Raw genomic sequence first — 9,170 nt, 5'->3', positions numbered from 1 at the left:
AGGTGTTCAGAATGGTTTGATCCCTATTGAGCTGAATTCCTGAGACCAGACGAAATCCAGGTCTCCTACTCCTCCTCCATCTTGCTCCACCCCTCAACCTTTTTTTTTAAATATAAAATGTTGCATCTGATTGGTAATATGGAAGAAGATCCTCTCATCTCCCCAAACCTTTGGTAGAGTTGATCCTCTTCGTGGCCCACTTCTGGGCCCTCCAGGAGCCCCTGCCTGGGGAAGTCCCAGCCTTGGAGAGACCAGAGGCCCAAGTGTTCATACCAACCCTGGCATGTCCAGGCCTTCTTGGTCCCCAAGATCCAGCTTCTTTTGTCATTTTATCCTCATTATTGTGCTTTTGAGATGGTCTGTTCCATTCCCAGGTCTACTGACTGAAAGAATCTGGAGATGGGAGTGGGTGTGTATTTCAGGCTTTCAAAGATTTCCATGTGCTTTGAGTTTGGGTAAAACCACTCTCTTGGGTCTGAGTCTTTCTATATATAAAATATGGCTTAGAAAATTCCATCCCTAGAGAGAAATATGGTGTTATGAAGGCTATCTATGGCTTAAAATGCCCGAGTCCCCCCAGGACCCAGGCGATGACCACAAAGTCCCACTGGAAGGAACCAAAGTACCTTGGAGAAGAGGCTGATTCCAGTCCAGGAAGGTAAACATAGATGACCCGAGAGTGTCTTGTCTTCCAGAAATGCAAGCAAACTTTTAAAGACTACCAGGTTGCGTCAAAAAGACTCTGGAACTAACCTAAGTTCCTGCTGTCTAAAGATGAGACAATTTAGGTGTCAGTAAAGAAAATCACTCTATTGTTGGAACACATTCAATATCTTTTAGGCTCTCAAGTTCATAAGTAATTCTTGTAAGAAGAGATCTTATTGGTCACCTCTGGAGGAGTTTAGCAAACTACCTCATCATTTTGGAAACTGGTAAATGAACGAACCAAGCATTTACTTACATCTACTATAAACATTCTATCTCAGGGAAACCAAAAAGTCGATTAAGAAGTTTTTCTTTATACAAGTAGTCAAGCTAACAAATACAAAATGAACGATGGAATTAGAATATCACATTTTACAACCCCAAATGAGTACACGGATCTGGGTCAGGGTTTCTCGAATTTGCATTATTGACATTTTGAGCTAGATAATTCTGTGTGCTGAGGGGTGTGTTGTGGATGGTAGCAACGTCCCTGGGTGTGTACTCACTGGATTCTAGTAGCATCCCCTCCCCCCAGCTACGACAACTAAAAATGTCAGCTAAGGGTGCCAAATTGTTCCTTGGGAAGGCAAGGTCACCCTGATTGAGAACCCCGCTTCAGGCAATAATCACTGATGGTTGATAATATCACAATAGGAGGGACAACCAGAATTTATATGTCTCCTGATGGAAGTACACACTACCACCTTTGGTATTCTTGCCAAAACAAAACAAAAACAAACTCATCTGAAGTAAGCCTCTATGTCTAACTTTCACAGAAATACACGCACACACACACACCCACACACATACACATTAACCAGCATTATAGGGTTGCGATCAGTAACATCCAGACTGTCAAATGCTAAGGACAAATGATATGGTTAATTCAACAAAAAAATTGCAAGAAATAAGCAACAATAGAGGGAGAACATATAGATTCAAAGAGTGTATCAACCAATTGCACTGTCTGGACCTTATCTGGATCCCAGTTTAAACAAACTGTTAAAAATTTATAAGATTCATAAGGAAATGGGGCGCCTGGGTGGCTCAGTTGGTTAGGCGACTGCCTTCGGCTCAGGTCATGATCCTGGAGTCCCGGGATCGAGTCCCACATCGGGCTCCCTGCTCAGCGGGGGTTCTGCTTCTCCCTCTGACTCTCTTCCCTCTCGTGCTCTCTGTCTCTCATTCACTCTCTCTCTCTCAAATAAATAAATAAAATAAAATCTTTAAAAAAAAAAAAGATTCATAAGGAAATGCAATGGTATTAAGGAATTACTCGATTTTTTTTTTTTAGGTGTGATAATGACATTGTGGATATGTTTTTTAAAAGTCCTTCTCTTTTAGAGATATGAACAGAGTTATAATAGATGAAATAACAGGATTTGCTTTAAAATAACCCAGGAAGGGGGCACATAGATGAAATAAGATTGGTCATGTGTTGATAATTGCTGAAGGTAGATGATGGGTACATCAAGTTCATGGTGCTCTTACCTATTTTTCATGTGTGACTATTTCCATAATAAAAAGCTAAACAAATACGTAGGCCCCCAGAGGAAGTCCCAACATTAAGAGAAAGTTGCATTTGATCCATCCTGTCAGCTTTGCCCCCTCGGGATCTGACTGGACCACACAGACTCCGCCCTGGAGTCTGCAAGTGGGTGCTCGGGAGTGAGTGGAGATGAATAGACGGGTCAGCCCTCGTCCTCATGTTAATTAGCTATTAATCGTTCTAAGTAATGGATTCACTGATTCATGATTTTCATAAATTTATTGGCCCTCCAGTTAATGAAGAGCCTAATGCAGTCCCTTTGGTATATATCACTTCTTTGCGGGACTGGCATGTCCTTTTCGGCAACCTGCTGAGCTGGGCTACAGAGGGAATGACAGCTGAAATTTTGGGCTGGAGGAGACTGGCGTGTCCTGCATGTCCAGAAGGCAGAGAGCTGGGAAGAGCTGGGCATGGAGGCTGGAAAGAATAAAGACGTCCTGGTGACTGACTAATGCACGCGTACTTCCAGCGTGCACACAGGCGCGACCAGTGTTGCTGGGTCTGCTGGCAGGATAATAGTCTTGAAAAGTGAACCTGTGTCCCCCTTCCTTCCTCCCCGAGCCCCTTGTCCTCCTTTTGCCAGCCCCCCACCCCATCCTCATTGCCTCAGGGGAAGGATGTGTTCGGATGGAGAGCAAATTGTTTGGGCACTTTTTGCTGTCTTACACTGTTTCCAAGGACTACGCCTTTAGGGAGAAATGTCAGGAGACGAGGCTGGCTCCCTATATCCATCATTACCCCCAAATCTGGGTAAGGTTTTCCCTGGGGTTAAGTAAGGAGTAGAGACAGTGGGTAAGTGATGATCAGCTGGAGAGAGGCGCTGTGTGTGCCTCCTACAGCCAGGGTCTGGCTATAGAGTGAGACCAGGCTGGTGGTCTCTGCAGACACTGGGGACACTCCACGGGCCTGTTGTGACACAGGCCACACCGGGATGGTCTCCCTGCCCTTTGCTCATTTGTGCACAGACTAGTAAGGAGAACCAGTGGACGGGGAAGCACCTGGGAGACAGGCAAACCTGTAGGCATCTACCCCACATTTTCATGGGCTCCGTAGAAAATGATGATCTGGGGCCTCAGAGGTCTCCAAGGCCAGCTACTCATTAGAATTTCTCGAGCATTTGCTTCCTATCTTTGCTACTCTCCCCTGGACCCTAATTCTGCCCCTCCCCCCAATCCCTTGCTCTATGGGTGATTGCTCTTCTCACTTTATAATAAAAATGGACACAAACTGTCTGCATTTCCCAACCACGGCTCCAAATGTACTTGTATAGTCATCTGCTCTTCTGTGTCTTCTCTTTTCCGGAGGGAAGGCGTGTGCCCTCTCCTTTCCAATGTTAATTCCTTTGCCCCTAGGCCGCCGGGTCCTGCTCAAGTGTTCCTTACCCCTGGGATACAGCGCCTCTGTCCTGCCTGTCCATCAGGCTGCTAACGTAGCCCTCTCTCTCCTCCCCACCAAATGCTATCACTAAAACAATACTGATAGAACTTTATGGATTTTTTTTCCCAAGTAAAAAGCAATACCTCCTTCGGCCTCCAAAGGAACTCAGAAAATTTTTAAAATACCAAATAACATGAAGAGGAAAATAAAATTCACCTTTAAGTTTATCAACCAAACATAGCACTGCTAGCAAATCACTGTATATCATCTTAGTCTTTTTTATGCCTGCATTATATATATATATGTATGTATATACACCAAAATTGAGATCAGACTGTATACATCTTTAGGATCCTGCTTTATTCACTTACATTGTGACCATTCACTCATGTTATGAAATATACTACAATACACTTCTTAGCTGATGCCTCGTATTGGTCTTTTAGGTTGTTGGCAAAGTTTATCACATGCATATTATGTTTTTATTATAAATAGCCCTTGTACATCATTACTTTTGCACATGATTCTGGTTTTTTTTTTTTTAATACCAAATCATGAAATATTTTTTAAAAAAGCATTTATCTCTGTTGTATTCTGTTGTTTCTCTATTTATGCCTCTTGTTATCTCCACGGCATGCCAACATTCATCCCCACAGCTCTGCAGTAATGGTTCAGAGGAGCCTGGCATTGACCTTCAAGGTGCAAACTCCAGGGATCGCTGTAGTGATGTTCTGGTGTTTCCCTGAGTGCCTTCTCTCTTGAACTCAGGGACCCAGTGCTCATTTCACTTGGTGACTTCTCTATTGGCATGTCCTTTGTTTGCTTTTTCTGCCCTGTGTTCTCTTGATGCTGGTGCAATGCAGCATCCTACCTTCAGTACTCCTACTCTCACCCTCTTCCTCTAAAAACGTCCCCATCTCCTCGTGCAGGTGACTCTCCGGCACACCACGCACCTCCAACCACCGGAAAACGTGTCCACTGCTCATTCTAAGAGCAACTCTGACCCAGTCACCCCGAGAAGCCAGAGAGACTCATGTGGTCCAGTCTGGAAGGGAATGTTGAATGTTGGGAAACTGGCCTCCAAAGATAACTCAAATCCTACATTCCCATTTTCAAAGACTGTCAAAAAGGGAGTTCAAACAGAGTTCACAGTGACTGGTTCTTCCCCAAATTGATTCTGTCCCCACCTCCTCCCAAATTTTTCTTTTTTTTTTTCTTTTTTTTTTTTTAAAGATTTTATTTATTTATTTGAGATAGGAGAGAATGAGAGATAGAGAGCACGAGAGGGAAGAGAGTCAGAGGGAGAAACAGACTCCCCGCCGAGCAGGGAGCCCGATGCGGGACTCGATCCCGGGACTCCAGGATCATGACCTGAGCCGAAGGCAGTTGCTTAACCAACTGAGCCACCCAGGCGCCCCTCCCAAATTTTTCTGAAACTCTTCCTCTTCAAATCCTGGAAAACTCTCTCATTCTTCCCCTTCGTGCCTTACCTCTGGTTACTTTGGGGTCCTTCCCACCCTGCACCTCCAGCTGTTCTCCCCGAGGCTGAGTCGCCAACAGAAGTGTCCCCATGCTCCTGGTAGCAGCACCCCGAGGAGTGGAGAAGGGCAAGAACGGAGGATGGAGTCAGAGCAGACAATAAGCTCTGCTTTCCTGTGTATACAATCCTCCCGACCACACACATCCTTTCCCCCCATCCCTGAATTCTCTGTCTCTCCTATTGACAAGATGCCCAAGTTAGAGACTGCTAGAGACTGAATGCTTGTGACCCCCAAATTTATGTGTTGAAACCTACCCCCAATGTAATGGTGTTGGGAAGTGGGGTCTTCAGGCGGTGATTGGGACATGAGGGTGGCGCCTTGTAACAGAGACCCCAGAGAGCCTCTTTTCCACTTCTGCCATGTGAGGTTATAGTGACGAGACGGAAATCTATGAACCAGGAACCTGGCTCTCACCAGACACCTCATCTGGCACCTTGACCTTGGCTTTCCCAGCCTGTAGAACGGTGAGGAAATGAATTCCTGGTGTTTATAAGCCACCCAGTCTATGGTATTCTGTTTCAGTGGCCTGAATGGCCTAAGACAGAAACCCTAGATTCTCTTCTGTCTTCCATGGCTGCTAACCTGTTGGTCACCAATTTTTCCAGATCCTAGTGCAGAAATGTCAGTTGGCTTTGTTCCTTTGCTTGTTGCCACTGCCAAAGGCGTGGCTCAGATTCTCCTCAAATCTTAGTTGGGTTATTTCGGAATCTATTAGTTGACCTTCCTGACATTGCTCTCTCTCACCTCCAATCCACCACAGATATGGTGCTGCTGAGAAGCAGATATGGTCACGTCGCTCCATTGCTTGACAGTTGCTCACGGCTCCCACGGCAAGCATGTGGTTCCAGGTCCTCTCTCTGGCACTCAGAGCCCTTCATCCTGCCCTTCCTTCAGGTTCTTTCTCATCGCTCTCCTCAGTGACCCTGCCCACTCTGGCTTTAGCACGTGGTCTATTTATGGTCCTCCAATCTTTCCTTTACTTTCACACTTTGACTTTTTTCTCCCCTGCAACTCACTTCCGCACCCCTCTAGCTGAGTACCTCCAACCAATTCTTCTACCCAGTTTTGCTGCCGCCTCTTGCCGAGGACCTCTCTCCTTACTATTCCCCGAGCACAGGCTCAATGCGCGTGCTCCCCAGTTGGTGCTCACAGATGTTTGCTCATGCCTCCATGATACCGATTATCACACTCGGTTTGTCTTTTCTACTACATCGTAAGCTCAAGAGCAGGGGCATTATTCACTTGGAAAATCTCCAATATCTAACACACAGAAGTTGCTACATCGATGATGCCTTATCCACACAAAACAAATTAGTGTTTGCTCACCTTCCGTGTGCCCCTTCATCATCTTATTGTGTGAAGCATAAAAGAGCCTCTGATTCCTGCTTATAAAGGACTGAAGGTGGGAGAAGTTCACTCTAAATTCAGGTATCTGTCTTAGCAGACAAGCTATCTGAATGAGACGGTGGAAGAAATTCGTTGGCATAAAAAGATTCAGTTAAATCAAAGCAGCTGTGCAACAGAGCACAGTGTAAACAAGGCGGCTATGTGTGAAAATAGAGATTTACCAGGCAGGAGTATTAGTGTATTACTATTCACTTTGCAAAATAAATCACCTTTGTATCTGCTCCTCTTCCCTGTTTGGTACCATGACCTATAAGACAAGACATAAGCCATCACCAAGTCCTGTAGGCTCTTCCTCACATTTTTCTAATTTGACTACTGTTCTCCATTGTCTCTGCCAACGTTCTGCACGACCACTTTCCTCTCACTTCTAGGTTACTGCAATCCCTCCAGCTAACATCGGGCCTCCACTTCGATAACACTTTTTTTTTTTTTCATTTTCTGCCCTCCAAGACTGGATCAGGTGACTTGCCTCCGTGTTCCTATATATTATGCTGTAACTGCTTTAACGGTATCCGACTGCAAGTTACTTCCATTGCTTGGAAGTAATAAATACTCAATAAATTTCATTGCACAAAGGAATGACAAAGGTATGTGTCCCGATACGTTGAACACATAGCTTTTTTGCATCCTATCTACTAACTGGAGCAAGACACATGTATTTTTTGGTATGAAAAATCAGGCTATGTAGTGAATTGAATTTAATTGAGTTAGGAAATACATCTTTTATGGCCATTGTTGCCCGTACACTTTTCAAGACAGATTAAGATTTGCCTAATGTCGTACATAATGAGAGTTATGTCTCAGATATGGGGCTGGGCACTTGAGTATAATTTCTCTCTGCTTCTTACAGTTTCCTCAGCTAATTGGGGATAGTAATCAGATCCGTTAGCAAATAGTGCTGTCAGGAGTGGGTTCCCATCTTGAAAGAGTGTTATTGTTTCTCTAAGCACCTGAGTTTCTACTAGAAAGGTACTCATTCCCTGGGAAGACTAAGCTAGGTGTTGCAAATGGTTTGAAGTCCCCTAATTGATACACATCTATCCACCTATCCATTCACAGCTTCGAAGCTCACAGAAGAAATCCCCAAGTTTTACATTTTTTAAAGAAATGAGGTTAAATGTTGTATTTTTAAAACACCTCACAAGTCATTCCCAACAACATATTTCTTCCTTTCCCTCCATGTAAATGACTCCCAGCAATTTGATTCTGCTTGCAAATTGAACAAGGGGAATTTTTTATGACATTCTGAGGGGTTGAAGTAGTTTCTTAAAATTAAAGTCAGTTGGAAGGGAAAGACTTCCCAAAATCAAGGACTGGAGACAAAACAATATTTGAAAAAAAAATCCTATTTTCATTCAGGCAAGTCAAAATCAAGTACTGATTCCCTCTCTCCTCTCATTTAATCCACAGGTAAAATCTCCCAAGTTCTTGTGCCCATCAGAAAAGAGGGGCAGTCAAAGATCCATGTGATCAAGCTGTTCAATCTCTGTTTGCCTGGCAGCAGCTTCAAAGGCAGGATACCTGGAAGAGAAGTCGTGGCCCCAAGAAACTAAGACATGGAACTGGGATGTCAGTGACAGCCACAAGGAGCTGCTGAGAAATTGCAGATGGAAAGAGGAAATGCCCCACCATTTTCCTTCATCAAATCACGCAGCACAAACTGGAGCAAGATGCTCTCTGTTTAGATGATGTGAGTGAGAAGCGCCTGTCATGGAAGACATGAATTGAGTGAGATCTTAAAAGATCGCTTGAAGGGGCAAAGAAAGAGGAGGAAAGAGCTGGTGTAGCATCAGTGAAGGGAGGGAAGAACGAGCCTGCATGACATGAAGGGAGAGGTCTGGTTGGTGAGACCATTAGGCATGTGGAAGAGGGTGGGGAAGACCAAACTAGAAGTTTTGTGGGTGCCTCTGACTCCTTTGACCTCAGGAGAACTTGACAACCCAAATGTCATTCCTCATGGTGATAAGTTACTGGAAGACCACAAAGAAATTGGAGCTGGGGCCATGTCAAGTTCACTCCCACTTCTTCAATAACCTTATTTGGTTGAGGTCAGAGCATACAGAATGTAGACCCTAGATTCAGGGGAGAGTGGAATTAATTGTACATTGGAGAGAAGGAATTTCTGTGGGAGTCAGTATTATGGCTTGAGTTGTGTCCACCACCCACCCCCCGCAATTTCTATTTTGAGGTCCTAAGCCCCTGTGCTACCCTCTGTGCTACCAGCCCCTGTGCTACCCTCTGTTGGCCCACAGACAGTACCTCAGAATGGGGCCCTTTTATTTGGAGATAGGGTCTTCACAGAGGTAATCAAGTGAGGTCAGTAGGGTGGGCCCTAATCCAATATGATTCTGTCCACGTAAGAAGGGGGAATTTGGCACAGAGACATGCACACAGGCAGAATACAACGTGAACGTGAAGATGGCCGATCGGCAAGCTAGGGAGAAGGGCGTAGAACAGATCCTTCCCTCACAGCCCTCAGAAGGAAGCAACCAGGCCAACACCTGGGTTTTGGATTCCACAGTCTTCATAACCATGAGACAATAATTTCTGTTGGTCAAGCCACCCAGTGTGTAGTATTTCGTGGCAGTGGC

This window comes from Eumetopias jubatus, unplaced genomic scaffold, assembly GCF_037043125.1.
Source record: "Eumetopias jubatus isolate StellerSeaLion01/CBP00866 unplaced genomic scaffold, mEumJub1_p1.0 scaffold_6, whole genome shotgun sequence".
Taxonomy (NCBI): Eukaryota; Metazoa; Chordata; class Mammalia; order Carnivora; family Otariidae; genus Eumetopias; species Eumetopias jubatus.
Note: the sequence above shows the minus strand (reverse complement) of the source record.